Here is a 15,208-nt window from a genome sequence, read left to right as displayed (position 1 = left end):
GTTTTTGGGCAAAGTGAGCAGAGAAATTGAGGGCAAGGTGGATATTGCAGCTTCATCTCCAGAAGCTGTAGTTGCAAATTTTCCGGCCAGGTGTGGAGGAGAATAGACAGTGACGAGCAGCGACGGGGCTGGGGCGAAGAGGACTGACGACATCGGGGTGACGGCGATCGGCCCTAGCGAAGATTCGGAGGACAGGCATCAGCATCCTGGCGATCCTGGCGAGAAGCATAAGGAGCAGTAGGTGCAGAGTTGCAGAAATATGCGCTGTTGAATGTCGGAGACATAGTTTGCCATCGCTTGCGAAAGTGACGAGCGATGTGGCCAATGCGCCAGCAGTGGAAACAGATGAGCCTGTCGTACGAGATGCGCCATTCAGACGAGTTGCGGGATGTGGTGAAAAAAGATTGTCAGGGACGAGGGGCACCGCGAGCGAAGTGTTGCACGCTGTGTTCATGGGTCAACGAGCACATAGAGTTCAGACCCATGTTTTGAAATTCCTCTCGGGCAATGACCTGAATCACAGCTCTTGTTGCTAGTGATGGATTGGTGGGCGTAGTGGAGTAGGATACTTAATATGCAGCCTCGAGCTCGCGGCGAACGACACGAGTTTCGTTGTCACTTGGGATAAGCTGGCGGGAATGATGCTCACAAGTCGAAATAGCAGCAGAATTTGACAGGTGCACGATGGGGGGCGTGATACGCCAGCTCTTGGCTTGTTCGAAGCGGCGGCATTCTTCGATGATGTCGTCAATAGCAGAAACGTTGCCGAAAGCCAGCAAGTTCTAGGCGTTGGCAATAATACCCTTTAATATGTGCGCAACTTTGTCTGTTTCAGACATTTTGCTGTCAGCTTCGTGCGAAAGAGCCAGGACGTCTAGTATGTATGAGCCGTACGGCTCTCTTGGGCTTTCAGCACGCGTAGCAAGGGCCTACTTTGCTGCGACCGTGCGCCCGAAGGGGTCGCCGAACAGTTCGAGAAGCTTTCCTTCAAAAATCATCCATCTTGTTAATTCGTCTTCGTGGGTTCGGGACGACACGCCAGGGGTGCCACTCAGGTAAAAAACGACGTTAGCGAGCATGACCATTGTATGACAACTGTTATGAATGCTCACGCGTTCATAAAGGTTGATCCATTCTTTGACGTCAGTGATGTCCAAGCCGGACAACAGACGAGGGTCCCGAGCATGTGAAAGCATCACTACTGGAGCAGTCTGACGAGTTGTAGCCGACGCTGATGAGGTCTTATCACAGAACACCTATACAAACTTAGAGAAGGGAAACTGTACCTTCCACAGTGCTACGGAAATAAGCGTAGCGGTGGCGTCGTGAACTAAAGTATGTGACCACAGGTGGCGCTGTACAACAGGAAACGGAAACGGGGTTTTGCACACGCTTTACCAGGTGTTCTGTGGCTTTACTGGGTTTCTGGCTGCTGCGCCTCGATCGTGCTCCCGCCAGTTTAGTTGCTGTGTAGCAAACGTAGCGCCTACATATTTATGTAGGCGCTACGTTTGCCACACAGCAACCAAACTGGCGGGAGCACGATCGAGGCGCAGCAGAATACATGCAGCGCTGAGTCATATCGAGTTAAGGCACATCTGAACTGACTTTTAAGGGCATCCCGAGCGGTTTTTCGTTTATTACGCCGCCGTTACCCTGAGTTAAATTGTGCCGCCGCGCTCCAGCTGTTGCATTTCGTGTAGGGCTACTGACAGAATGTGGTTTCCAGGTGGCACGATGGCCTCGACTGGAATAAACGCACACGACACCAAAGATTGAGTAAGCCTGAAAATATTTTATTTGCATTTTACAAGTACAACAAAAAGCACACGTCTACGCATCCACACAAACGCGGTTACATAGTCAAGAACATAGTCAAGAAATGGCTCATTAATAAGGGTAGCACAAACGCACAACAAAGAAGACCTAAGCTACAAAACGTACGGTCGGCTGCTAAGTATAATAATTTCCCTGTCACCGCGCGTCACTTTTATACAGCATCTTTACAGCACTACCAGGCCAGGTAGTTTGGCGGAAAGAATGCAACAGCTTATACGGCTGTCAGCTGCCTCTTCCTTACTGGTGTCATAATTATCCTAATCTCCGCATCAACGTTGTGCAAGTTCGCATACAGGTATCTGTATCTGAACCATATGTGCCAGCTTAATACACGTGTAGTGAAATTATGATAACCACTGCGTCTTATCAAACGTATTGGTTTTGCAAATGCGCATTACAGCTGACGGAACGACATACTGTAAGTAAAGCACAAGAGAACAAGGACAAAAGGAGGATACAACACTTGAAGAAATGAAGAATTAGTAGGCATACAGCAAACAAGCGATGAAGGAGAACACACAATGATGCATCGGGTGTTCTGTGACATCGGTTTGCGTACTTACGGTGTTATGGAGATCAACGGCATAAAAACGTACCTTCAAGCGTACTCCCTCAACCTCCGCCGCATTCATTATGATAATCAACGCCTAAACAAAATGAGGCACTATTCTTTGCAAAGAGTAGACCTTTTTACAGCAAGTCTATGTAATGACTCGCAGACGAAACCAGCATGCTTTCGAAAATGTTTTACCGCCGTAGTATTCGAACGCCAACGGCCAGGAAACACATTGATACCAATAGGCTGTCGGCTGTCCGTGGTTAATCGAGCACAAAAACCTTGACGCTATGACTAAAAAGCTGCTTCAACCATCAAATTAAAAAAAAATCAACTGCCTATTTGCCTGAGGTAAAAAAGCATCCTTAGACACCTCGATTGTTCATGTCAATGGTTTGTGTAAATTAAAAAATTCAGCATGTTCAGCGCCCCTAGCAGAGAAAGCACAGATTAAAGTATTCGACCAAATTACAGTAGCTCCACTTGCGCGCTTACGCTGAAACGCGCCTCGATTGATTTTTCGCCCTCTGTGACCATTTGTTGAACTTGAGAGTGTGCGGGGCCTGGTCTTATCTCCTGAACGGATGTATGGTAGCAAGCTCGAAGTAGCGACCGCTGCGGAGCTCCGTGGTGAGGACGGGGATCGCAAACCTCCACCAGAATGTTACGTGTAGAGAGACAAACAAAGCAACTAATTACAATATATTTACAAGAGCAGTGGAGCCAGAGACCAAAATGGTAACCAGCTCCTGCCAAAACCCAGATCCCCGTCTTCGCCTTCCTTTGCGGCATGTATCGGAAGCGCCTGTTATATCGTAACATTATCCACTGACGCCCTATAACAGGTTTGAATGAGGTTTTATTATTAATAGACAAGATATAGCACAAGTCAGTATTATACAGGAGGAGGTCCCGAGGTCAAAGACTGTAATGGGACCTCCTAGTTGATCGATACAAGCAAGTAATGACCAGTGTTCCTGAACTTGATGAATACTCACTGGTAACCGGTTCTTCCTCTTATATGTTGTCATTGTAGTTTGGAGGGAAGAGCAATTTGAGTGTTGAAACCGACAGGTGATATTCCTAGTTCATGTTGTTGTGTTATCATCGCCGCTTGAGCGATAGCGGTGGTGCGACTATCACGACAGCTTGCTATATTAGCCCAGTCATGCGGCCACCGGGCCGCATTCCACTACGAGCCGTCATGGAATAAACCACGTTTGGTTCTGCTTACGCCTCTTCCTTCGGCTGCGGTTTTCACCCCGTGAAAACACTACGCATGTAGGCTGTTCATTAGGATATTTTCGACAGCAAGTGCGTTGTACTGTGGGGACCCTAGCAAAGCTCTCCGCTGGCGAGTTTCGATCTGGTGCTGGTACGTCGTTTCTTTACAGTCGTAGGTTTAGCGAGCTCTGAATGCGGTACAATTTAGTGCTCGGTAAGAACAGGGGCCTTGCGGCTTACTACATCCACCACACCGGAATGCCAAGAAAACCTGATAGACACTACTTAGTCAGCTGTGAAGTAAATCATCCGCGAGACGAACTGGTGGACTCTGAGGATTAAACCACTTCATTTCGTAAAATTTTCAGCGAGATAGCTCTACTGCTCCAGGCACACCCAGAAAACGCCTGGTTCCGTAAATCTTTATTCAACAAGAGGGGACACTATGCAAAAACTGGCAACAGGAAACACGTCACGCCTAGTTTCAACAACATCCGTTATTTGACGCGAGCATCGGGAAAAAAAGAATGTGAAATGAACTTAGAGACAACGTTTCATTTTTTTTTACTCTTTCCCACTGAAACAAAAAGGTTTTGGGTGTAAATGACCTTATAGTTTGCGACTAATTTTATTGCGTTGCCTAGCAACAAGCTAGCGGCCCGCCTGACGCGCGTGCATACGTCATGCGCCAGACAAGCCGCAGGTTCTTACGCCGCAGGAGTGAGCGAGGCCGGCTGCGCATGCGAAGCTCGCGTGCTCGGCGACCCGTCTCTTTTGGATGTAGCCCGTTCTTTTGGGCTCCCGGCGTTCTCTTGTGTTCCGTCTGCATTTCGACACGGCACCGCTGCACTACTGGACTACAGCAAGGTGAGGAATCTTGTTTGACAGTCTGCGACGCACATCAAGCACATTTAGGCTTACTGCACAAACTGTCCTACATAGTAAGGCACTTATCGAAAAACAGCTCCGCCGTCCAAGCCTAGTTAATTTGAGTTAACTACTCGTACTGGGAGATGTTTGCGACGCTTTCTATGAGCCTAAGCATTATTAAAACTTATTTCGGTAGTTTTTGGGCACGCTCGCCGCACCTGGCTTTGTGAGGAAAAAGCACCTCGGTCGTGTGACGCGGTTTCGCTTGTACTGAATCTTACCTGGACAAGTTTTGGCGCTTTCTCTGACCCCAGACATTATTGTAACTAATTTTGCTATTTATTTGGGTACTTTTTAAGCACAGTGGCCGCGCTCGGCGTAGAGGCGCAGTTAGCGAAAAGCAGCTCGGCTGTGTGCCAGTTACTTTCGCGTGTCCTGAATCTTACTGGGAGAAGTTCGTGACGCATTCTCTGACCCCAAAAATTATTGTAATTCATTTCGTTACTTTTTGTAATACTTTTGAGACATGCTCGCCGCGCCTGGGGTTGTGAAGCTGTTAGCAAAAAAGCAAGCCGGCTGTGGTTAGTTAGTTTTGCGTGTACTGAATTTTAGTGGGACAAGTTTGTGACGCTTTTTATGGCCCTCCAACAACATATACCTTATTTCGGTACTCACAGTTGTCGAAAACCTGACGAGCGATTGTCGAGAGTGATAACACGGCAGTGTGTTGCTTGCGCCGGCTGGACGCGAAAAGATAACGCCGAGGAGCTCAAGAACTTGACATTTCTGTCTTCTGAGCGACTGAAAACAGGGCCGCTACCTTGTACACGTTCGAAAAGCCGACGTTCGATTTCGCCTCACGCGATTGGACTAGATTGGCCTAGGCCGCGATATCGGCGCAGCCTGGACAATCGCACGAGGCGAAATCGAACGTCTGCTTTTCGAACGTGTACAAGATAGCGGCCCAGGCTTTGCATCCACGAATATGTCTTGAGTGCGACTAGAAGGCATTCTGCGAGCGTGTAACATGGTCTGGCTGAGAGCTTGTGTTTTAGCCACCTCTGTGTACTGGAGTACCATCGCGTCGACTGAGGCCAAGTTGTTTTGGAAACGCGCAGTCACCCGTGTATTTGTTCTCTTAAAGTGCAGGAAATATTGCCCGGGAACATAGGGATGCTTGAAAATCGGATGTTTTCTTAAGATTTTATGGCATTGTTTGGGAGGAAATGTATGTAAAAGCGAATTTATCTGTAATGCCGCTCATTCACCACTTACGTACGTTTCGCGTCTACACGCAATATTCCTGTTGGGTCAATATACCAAAATGGTACATGCTTGTAATTTAATTTTTTTCAACTGATGCCATCTGGTGGAGCTTCGTACGGCAACGACTGCTGCTTACCTGGTGCCACAAGTTTGGATGAATCCACAAGAAGCCCGGAACGAGCATTTATATAGAGCAAAATAAACGTTTCATCATTTCAGAAGACGTCTTGCGTTTTCTTTGTGAAATTGCACGTGACACAGATTCGGTGGAGGCTTGTAAAGATCGTTCGCAATCAGTTTTACTAAATGATTAAACGATTCCGCGCCAAGGCCGCGCGTGGTTCAGCAGTAGAAGCGAAAAAAAAAAATGCTGCGCCAATCAGCGGAGCGGGCGTGGCGTGTAAAAACGGGCGTTCAAAACACGCGCGCCCAAAACCGAAACCGAAAGGTGTTAATACCATCCGTTTGGTGCGCTACGGTCAATTCGGCCGCTGGGCTCTATTGGAGTGTCCGCTCTTGTTGAAATTTCTCATAGAGTTTCTCACTACATTACCTAGAGGGAAATCTGGCGCTGCTGCGCTGTGGTATGCATGGGAATGCCGGTATATTGTGATTTCGGATTGGCATCGTTCACGGAGAGCCAGGCAAGCACCGTTCCGTCTCTCACAATGATTCGTATTCTACTAAAACTGCACGTAAAAAGCTGTTTTAGCTTTATTATTACACAAAAACATGTTTTGTTTAACTATAAGAACTTGTTATTGCATGTAAATTATATGATACGCAAAAAGTATTATCGGGCCGCTAAAGCTGAGGACAGACGACAAGATTCTCGCTCACTTTGAAACAGTATGTCGTCTGTTGTTGGTTTTCTTCCCTTCGTCATGCAATGTAGGTGAGTAAAGATGCAATTTGCGTGAATGGAAACATTTTATGAATATTTTACTGTAAGAACGCGTTTTTTGTGTAGTCATATCCACGTTTTAGACGAAGCCTCTTACAACACCAGCCAACGCAAGCCTCGCAGACACATATCCCGTCATTCCCATGACGGCACGGCGCCCGTTAAGAAACTCCCATAGACGGTGGCGCCAGATTACCCTCTAGGTGTTATAGTGCATTTCTTTCTCTATGGCTTCTTTTTCGACTACAACTTACAATTGTGAAACTTCTACAAAACATAGCATTCTACACGGCACTAAAGTTCTATCACTGAAGCTGCTCGTACTTGGTCATGCATTCTTTGCAAAGTTATTCCTCAGCTTTTCCAAAATGACAGCCGACGAGAGAGAGAGAGAGAAAAACTTTATTGATGCTATCAAGGGGTTTAGCGGTGAGCCGTCTTGCGCTTGCTGCCTGGCTCTTCAGCACGGGTGTGCCCCTATTCCAGGGCTCCACTGAGCCTGGCCGCTTCGCACGCGTGCTGCACCATTGCCCTTTGGGCGGTGAGCTCGCTGCTGGTGAGCAGGCCCTCCCATTGCTCTGCACTCGGGTTTTTATGTTTATGGAATGTGTAGTTATGCTTACATTCCCATGTTATGTGGTAGAGAGTTGGTATTTCTCCGCACATACCGGAATAGAAGGGAACGTGAGAGCAGACAGTCTAGTTCGCGAGATCACATACCGAGCTGGACAGATAGAGCCTCTCGAGAACCCTACAACGGTGGAGCCGACGTGTGCGGAAATATTAAACTACTATAGAGGGCCGAGAATCAAATATCCTCCGCCACACACACTACTTACACAACAGGAAGCAGCCGACTGGAGAAGGCTACAAACCGGAACTTTCTATAATCTACAGCCGACGAACAAATTTCGTGAAACAAAACGCCGACGCCGCATGCCCTTTATGTTAAATCTTCTCAGATTGAAATATTAAAAGCTCGATACAATAACAGATGGGGCCACGCAAGAGCCCGCGTTTCTACCAGAAAGCTCGCCGTCGTGCCTAGCATTTCGCTTATTAGACGCCGCGGTTCTCGCTGTGCATGTTCGCGACGTTTCTTCTTTGCATGTGTAGCAATGGCGCGTTCCCTGTGGCACAACGGGCGTCGCACCGTCGAGATCGATGTAGCGTTCGCGCCATTTCAGTTCGTGCTTCGACACGGTGGTACTCGCTGTGCATGCTCGCGGCGTTTTTTGCATGTCTACATTCTGTGGCTGTGAAAGGAAAACTATGGAGTCAAAGCGCGCACAAATGAGAGCGGTTCTGAAAAAAGTCCGTCGTTTTAATCCACGTTAGTTTAGGCTTAGTTTAGTCATTAGTCGTTTAGTTTAGGGTCATTATGTTGGCTCAGTTTTCGCAGCCTAGTCGGAACGGCTCATTAGCATTGACGACTCGCAGGATCTTGTGCTTGTGTTGAGAGATAGGAATCTCAATGCTGACCTTAAATAATATGCAGATGAAGTTGTCGATGATGGCGTTTTTGACCTTTGTCAAGAGGAGCACGACAGCCTAGATTATTTCTCTGGCTATACTGCATATGCTGTAAGCATAAGCTGCGCCGGACCTGCCATTTGAGCATTAATGATGGAAGTAGGGAAGTCCCAAAGCTGTTAGCCTTGAAATGCTATGCCCAGCATGGCCGAAATGCTTTGAAAGTGCCATCACAGCCACTAGTCAGCCTCATGCAAGCTTGTGAGAATTTGTTTCGCGCCAATGAAACTAGCCTCCTCAACTCGAAGTGCAGTGTCAAAAGCCTAAAGCAAATGGTTTTAGGGAAAGCTGACCTTTACCAAGAATTCCTTACATGCCACGGTGTTGCGGAAAAGGCTTTGTCTCATTTTTTTCTTTGCCGACTCAGGTTTGCTTTAAAACTGAGGAATGTGCAACTTTTGTCCAGGTTGCTACAGTCTGGAAAGAGTGTTGGCATGCGTGTACTCAATCAAAATGTCTCTCAGTGTAACATAGTCTAATTTACTTTGTGCATTTCCACGCGATGCCGTAAAGGAGCTTGTGTAGAAGAAAATCCGACGTCGGACATCGTTTTTACAAAAGGATACCACTTATACCCAGGACTTCCATGTGACGCAAGGAATTGACTGAACTAATTGAATTTCTCAAGCTAAAATACGTAGAAAAATGCTAACTACGACTTGCACACAACCTACAGACATGATAGCTCTAGGGCTTTAATTTCCCAGTACGAGAAAACGTAATTATGTTTCGCGAAAACTCAAAGAAACCCCTTCACACACAAAAACCGGCCGCGGCGTTCACAGACCAGCCGCGGAGTCCGCCATTTTCTGATTGTTGTCGCCTGAATGATACCTTGCTGAGTTCAAAGCTAGACATACAGTAATAGCACGTAACATGTACACGTTACGTATCGACCATGTTCAACCTTCATTCGCCTCGTATTTCGATCGCGGGAAGAGCTGCGGAGCGCCTCTAGGCCCATCGCCGGTCAATATTGTGGCTATATCGAAGCTAAAATCTTAGTGACGACATGCTAAGAAGTTTTCCAATCCAAAAAGGTTGTTGACACCTCTCGGGAAAGCGCGAAAACTTGTCACTCATTGTCAACAGCACGTTCGCCGTGCACCCTCCAGCGCTATCCCACATACCAACATGGCGCCGCACGATAAACGGCACTGCGATCGCAAAATGGCGGCGCCCTCGATAAAACGGTCTATAGGCTGCTGCTGTTAGTTGCTCCCAGTATAAGCAACGTGCTGCAGGTAGCATCTTTTTTGTTGTGTGCACAAAATATGCACAATATAGGAGGCTTATTTTGCGGATCCTTGGTAAATCTCTCCTTTGAAACCTTGAAGAGACTTGGTATCGTGATGCAGAATAAACATAAAGCGTCATTCAACACTGCTTGCTAGTCTAACAGGATCAGACAATAGTCATAAGCATATGAGCAGTGGTTTTCAATATATTCACAAACCTCCTAGTTGCATACAATTATCTGGCTGCCCTTTCGTATTTACGGTTGTTCAAGTTCTGTACCAAATTATTCTGCTTTGAAAGCTTGTTATTCCACATTAACCTAAAGTAGCCACTGTAATTAGTGTTGAAAGAAATGGGTTTCTGTAGCCAGGATTACTTGCTGCAATTTTAAGTGAATTAGATACCTTCTTAACAGCTGCATAAAATAATGATTTGAGTCATGTAAGGGAAATTTAGTGTTCTGTGCAATGTTAGGAATAATCAACTGCACACAAAAACGTGGCTGCAGTCTCAGTCACTTAATTTTTCTAATGTTTCATAATTTTGCTGTCACTCTAATATTTTGCACTCTCATGGCAAATTTATATTGTATTCTCACTTTTCATATTTTGTTATGTATACTATTTTTGTGTGTCAGATTTGTGTATGCTTTAAAATCATCACATGGTTACTCATGTTGAATTCATGTATGACTATCATGTATCATGAGAAAAGAGGGGAATGCGGGAGATGGAAATTCAAGACGATGAGGAAAACGTCAACAAGGTGAATGCAGGAGCCAACGTTTCGACAAGTGGACTTGTCTTCTTCAAGGCGACGTATGCTTTCCTCGCCACAGTGTCTATAGGTGGGGTTCTTCTAAAGGGGGAGAGGGTGTGAGGCGGGACGGTGCGGAAACGAGGAAAAATGTGTTAGCGTGTCGAATTGAGAGTAAAGGAACACTGTGTACAAGGTCAAAGCCAGGGCACCCCCCCCCCCGGTCTGTCAACGCACGCACGTTAGCCCAAGGTCGTCTGACACGTCGGCTGTTTACTTATCGCTCCTTAGGTTAGTTCTCACGCTCAACTATTTCGAATTCGATTCTATACACTACCTGCAAATTTTCGGCAGTAGCATGGGTACGCCATTCGCTCCCACGTATGCGAACATTTTCATGGGACAGCTTGAAGCAGACCTGCTGAAATCCTACCCTTTAAAACCCCACACGTATCTTCGTTACATTGACGACATAATTATAATATGGGAACACGGCACAAGCGCCTTAACCGACTTAATTAGCCATTTCAATCGCTTTCAGCCGAGTATTAAATTTACTGCTCACCATTCCCCTAGTCAGATCAACTCTGGACACGACGGTCTACATAGAAAACGGAAAACTGAGAACGACACTTTACCCGAAGCCTACAGATAGCCAGCAATATTTAGACTACAACACTCATCACCCGCGACATTGCAAGCAAGGAATTTTTGTCGGACAAGCGAAACGTATAAGAAGAATCTGCAGCGAAGACCACGATTATATCCACCACCTAAAGACCTTAAATCAATGCTAGGAGAAAGGAACTATCCCCAAGTTGCTCTCGATACAGCTTATGATGCCACGTCAAGATTGGAGAGACAGTCGGAATTGGCGAAGAGACAGCCCACATTAGAATCTGACAGACCGCCGGCCTTTATAACAAAATATTCTAATGCACTCCCAAACATAAACAACATCCTAAGAAAATACCACCCAATATTATCAAGTAACGAGCGTCTGCGAAAAGCGTTCCCGGATGTACCCAGGGTTGCCTATCGCCGAAACAAGAACTTTAAAGACATGTTACTACACGCAAAAGTCAGCCAACAGGATTCCCCCAAGCATGTTGTCGCCCTAGGTGCAAAACCTGCAGGCACCTTCAAAGTGCCATTAAAATTAAAAGCACCGCAAATAGTTATACACACGAAGTCAAATCTAGCTTCACTTGTACAAGTTCGGATGTGATCTATATGCTTGAATGTTCCTTCTGTAAGAAACAATATGTCGGTGAAACAGGACAATCAATGAACGTCATATTAAACGGACATTGCCGTTGCCGAGCGTTTCAACCAACCAGATCATAACTTTGATGAACTTAAACTCTACATCTTACAGTCAAAAATCGGTTCTGAACGAGAAAGAAAATACAGAGAATCATACCTTATCCATAAGTTCAAGACATTGCAACCAATAGGCATAAACGTTTCAAAGGGAGCTTTAGAATCTATTCGCTATGCTAAACTTCAAGCTATAGGCAAGAACACTTAGTTTGATTTCTTGGCGTATCCCCCCCCCCCCCTTTTTTTTTCTTTCTTTTTTTCTTTCTTTCTTTTTTTTTTTTTTTTTTGTCAGCCGGCGTGTCAGACGCCCTTGACGCGCCGGCTAACGCGCGTGCGTTGACAGACCGGAGGGGGGGGGGGGGGGGTGCCCTGGCTTTGACCTTGTACAGAGCGTTCCTTTACTCTCAATTCGACACGCTAACACATTTTCCCTCGTTTCCGCACCCTCCCGCCTCACACCCTCTCCCCCTTTAGAAGAACCCCACCTATATATACTGTGGCGAGGAAACCATACGTCGCCTTGAAGAAGACAAGTCCACTTGTCGAAACGTTGGCTCCTGCATTCACCTGTTCACGTTTTGCTCATTATCATGTATCATATATGACTTGTTCCCTGCTGGATACCTTTTGCTTCTGGTCATTGAGCTGGTCTTCATTTTTGTATGACTTGTACTTTTCAACAGTCAGTTGCTACTTATATGTGCAAGTTTTCTGTACTATGTAAACTACTGGTTCTGGGAAATCCAAGCAATTCTTTAAGTATTTCTCGTTACAGATACCACTATTCTACTCTTCCAGGTTGGATAACCCTACTAGACAGGCATTATTTGTTAAGCAAATCCGCATGGGAAGTTAGACGCTGTTACAATGTGAAATAAATTGGATTTAGTTAATAGGTTTCACGGCGAGCCTCAGATAAGGCCGGAAATGTCCTTTTTCTCTTCCTTCGTACCCTTCACTCACACTTACTTCGTCTTCCACCCATGCGGCTATATTTATTCTGATAATATTTCTTTAATCATTGACTTAAATGGGAGAAAGTGTTGTGAGCCGTTGATGGAAATTAAATGACCATGATTTATAGTGATAGAATACAGCAGGCTGTTCGCGATATAAGTAGGAATTATAATTTTAAATACGCAAGGAAAGTCTCATAAACCTGTAAGTGGCGAGGCCTGACGATGAAATCTTCTAATTGGATGTAGTCAATGAGATTACTGTACGTAAGTCGGCTGTTAATAAGTACACCATAATGATTTTCCTAAACTTGCACTTGCTATATCATTAGAGAGTTGCGCTTCATTCTATGCTTCGAAAATCAATAGCACACGCATGGCTACGCAACATGCTGAACTGTGTATCAAATCTAAAGCGTCGTTTCGTTTTAAATCAGATTGGTCTCGTTTTGACTGCTTAAATACCAAAGCAGTTGGACTGGAAGCAACGGAAGCACGTAGCTATTGCCGCAGAAATACTTTAACACTTCAGAAAACATGAATCACAGAAACACCAACTTGATAAACAACATAATACTTTCTCACAGTAAGGCTGCACGTGTCGTCTGCCTCCCACTAATGCCGGCGTATAATTGCTATCGCGCTCCCTTGTCACCGTTTTCAGGGTTTTTGGCATGCTTCCAGCGAACTACATCCTCACCGCAGATTGAAAAACTCTGATAGAAATGTTCCACAGCGTTTCCCGTATTGCCACTTCACAATTAGACTGACGGGTAAGCTTGCCATTGCATTAAAAAAATTAAGCGGCATGAAAATTGGTTGTCAGTCTACTTAGGTACATATTTTGCAATTGTGGATGCAACATTCCATTAGTACTCAAGACTGCAGCTCTAGTGCCGATTTTCTAAACGGCTAAAATTCACTATTTGCTGCCTAAAATTCCAATCTCTACTACTCATAACAGTTTTGCTAAATTGTATAATTTTGTCTATAATTTGTTGGCCACGTAATGCCTGCCTTGAAGGATAATCCAGCCCAATATGTGCAGTGATGGTATCTGCATAGGCAATTTAAAAAAAGAGATATTGCTCAAATTTTAGAAGTGGTATGTACAAATCTGGTTCAACTTCTCTGTGTGGCCTGCTCCTGTATTTCATACTTATGCAGCGTCTTATTCATGAGTTACCTGTATCTGCCATAAAAATGAAATGCTTTGATTTCATGCACCTACATTGCCTGTGCGTTATTTTGTCATACACTAATTTTATAAATAAACTCTTTTTATCGCATCTTCATTTCAAAGTGAATAGAAGCTCTCCTCACTTCTCTTGCGAAAATAGTAAAAGCTGGTCACATACGTGCTGATGCTTGCTGCAATGGCCATGTGCACTTCACTCTTCTATTTTTCCGTTCTTGTCCTGCATGCTTAGCATATTTGCATTGTGGGTGGTCGAATGAATTCCTTGTAAATTGAATAAATTGTAGCTAGTTCGTAGCAACGTGCTTGGGTATAATAAAATATTCAAAACCTGGTTTGTGAGACCTTCCTGTACTAATTGTTGTTCTTCCTTTGTGAAACTATTCAAGGGTCTTCAGGTAAAGACACCTGAACAAGCACAAATTTTCAGTCAACTGCCTATTGCGCCAAGTGTGGTTCGATCAGATGAAATTGCTTGTCTAAAAGCTACGTGCATTTGTAGGCTGTGATAAAAAATTGAAAGGTGAAATATTAAAGGCTACTGCAAGTCTGGATTTTTTTTTTTTAATAATGGAAGCACATAGAGCTATACAAAAGTTTTAGTTGGAATAACCAATTCTCTATATGTAATGCACCACACTGCTTTCACAAAAGTGTCATAAAAAGCGAGCTCCCGTTTTCAGGATAATACACTGCTTGGGTTGTTTCTGAACATGAAAGAGGTTACTACTAAGTAAAGATATTTATTCTACTACTGCTTATGTGAAGCAGGAGGCAAGATGAATGAATGTTGTCCTTTAGCATAGGGTAAGGGCCTACCTGTGCTTTGCATTATTTCCTATAATGTAGCTATGCCAATCCTGTGAGAGAATAACTTTCGCTACACTCCCACAGAAGTCTACTTTTGGAATCCCTGCAGTAAAAAGGCACATAATGAAATGACAGTTGCAGGTGTGGCTGATGTCCAGTACGTGCCTGCTGGTAGATGGATACGTTTCTACAGCAAATCTAATGGGGTACCAGAGTCGAAATACTAATGATCGGTGATTCACCAGCAATATTTTAGACTGCCTACACATTGAGAGCTTTGGCACATAAGCAGCTATAGGCCTCATTATATTTAGTACAGTTCCCTTTGTAAAAGAGCACCACTTGAGAAAGCTCACTATACCGAAATATTTGCACGCACATGCAATAGTGTTTGTATTTGTCTCTGAAATTCGCATTGTGGTTTTATTGCGAAAAAAGAGGTAGTTGCGGCTCGGTGCTTTTTGTTACTGTTTACTTGCCAAAAGAGCACTACACTGATATTAGTAGCGTATTTGTCTCTGTTGAAACAGAACCTGAGTGCCAAGCAATATTCAAGCGAAGGAAAAATATTAAAGCATCTGACTGTTTACCTCAATTACTAACGTTTGTCCAGTTTTTAATTAACTGTGTTATTTCGAACTTTATACTACCTTCTTAAGTAGCTTTTTCACAGGAAACTTCTTGTACGATTTTCAGAATCCATAAAATAACATCAACATATTCCCTAAGACTAT

This window comes from Dermacentor andersoni, chromosome 3, assembly GCF_023375885.2.
Source record: "Dermacentor andersoni chromosome 3, qqDerAnde1_hic_scaffold, whole genome shotgun sequence".
In the NCBI taxonomy this organism is placed as follows: domain Eukaryota; kingdom Metazoa; phylum Arthropoda; class Arachnida; order Ixodida; family Ixodidae; genus Dermacentor; species Dermacentor andersoni.
This window is presented reverse-complemented; position numbering follows the sequence as displayed.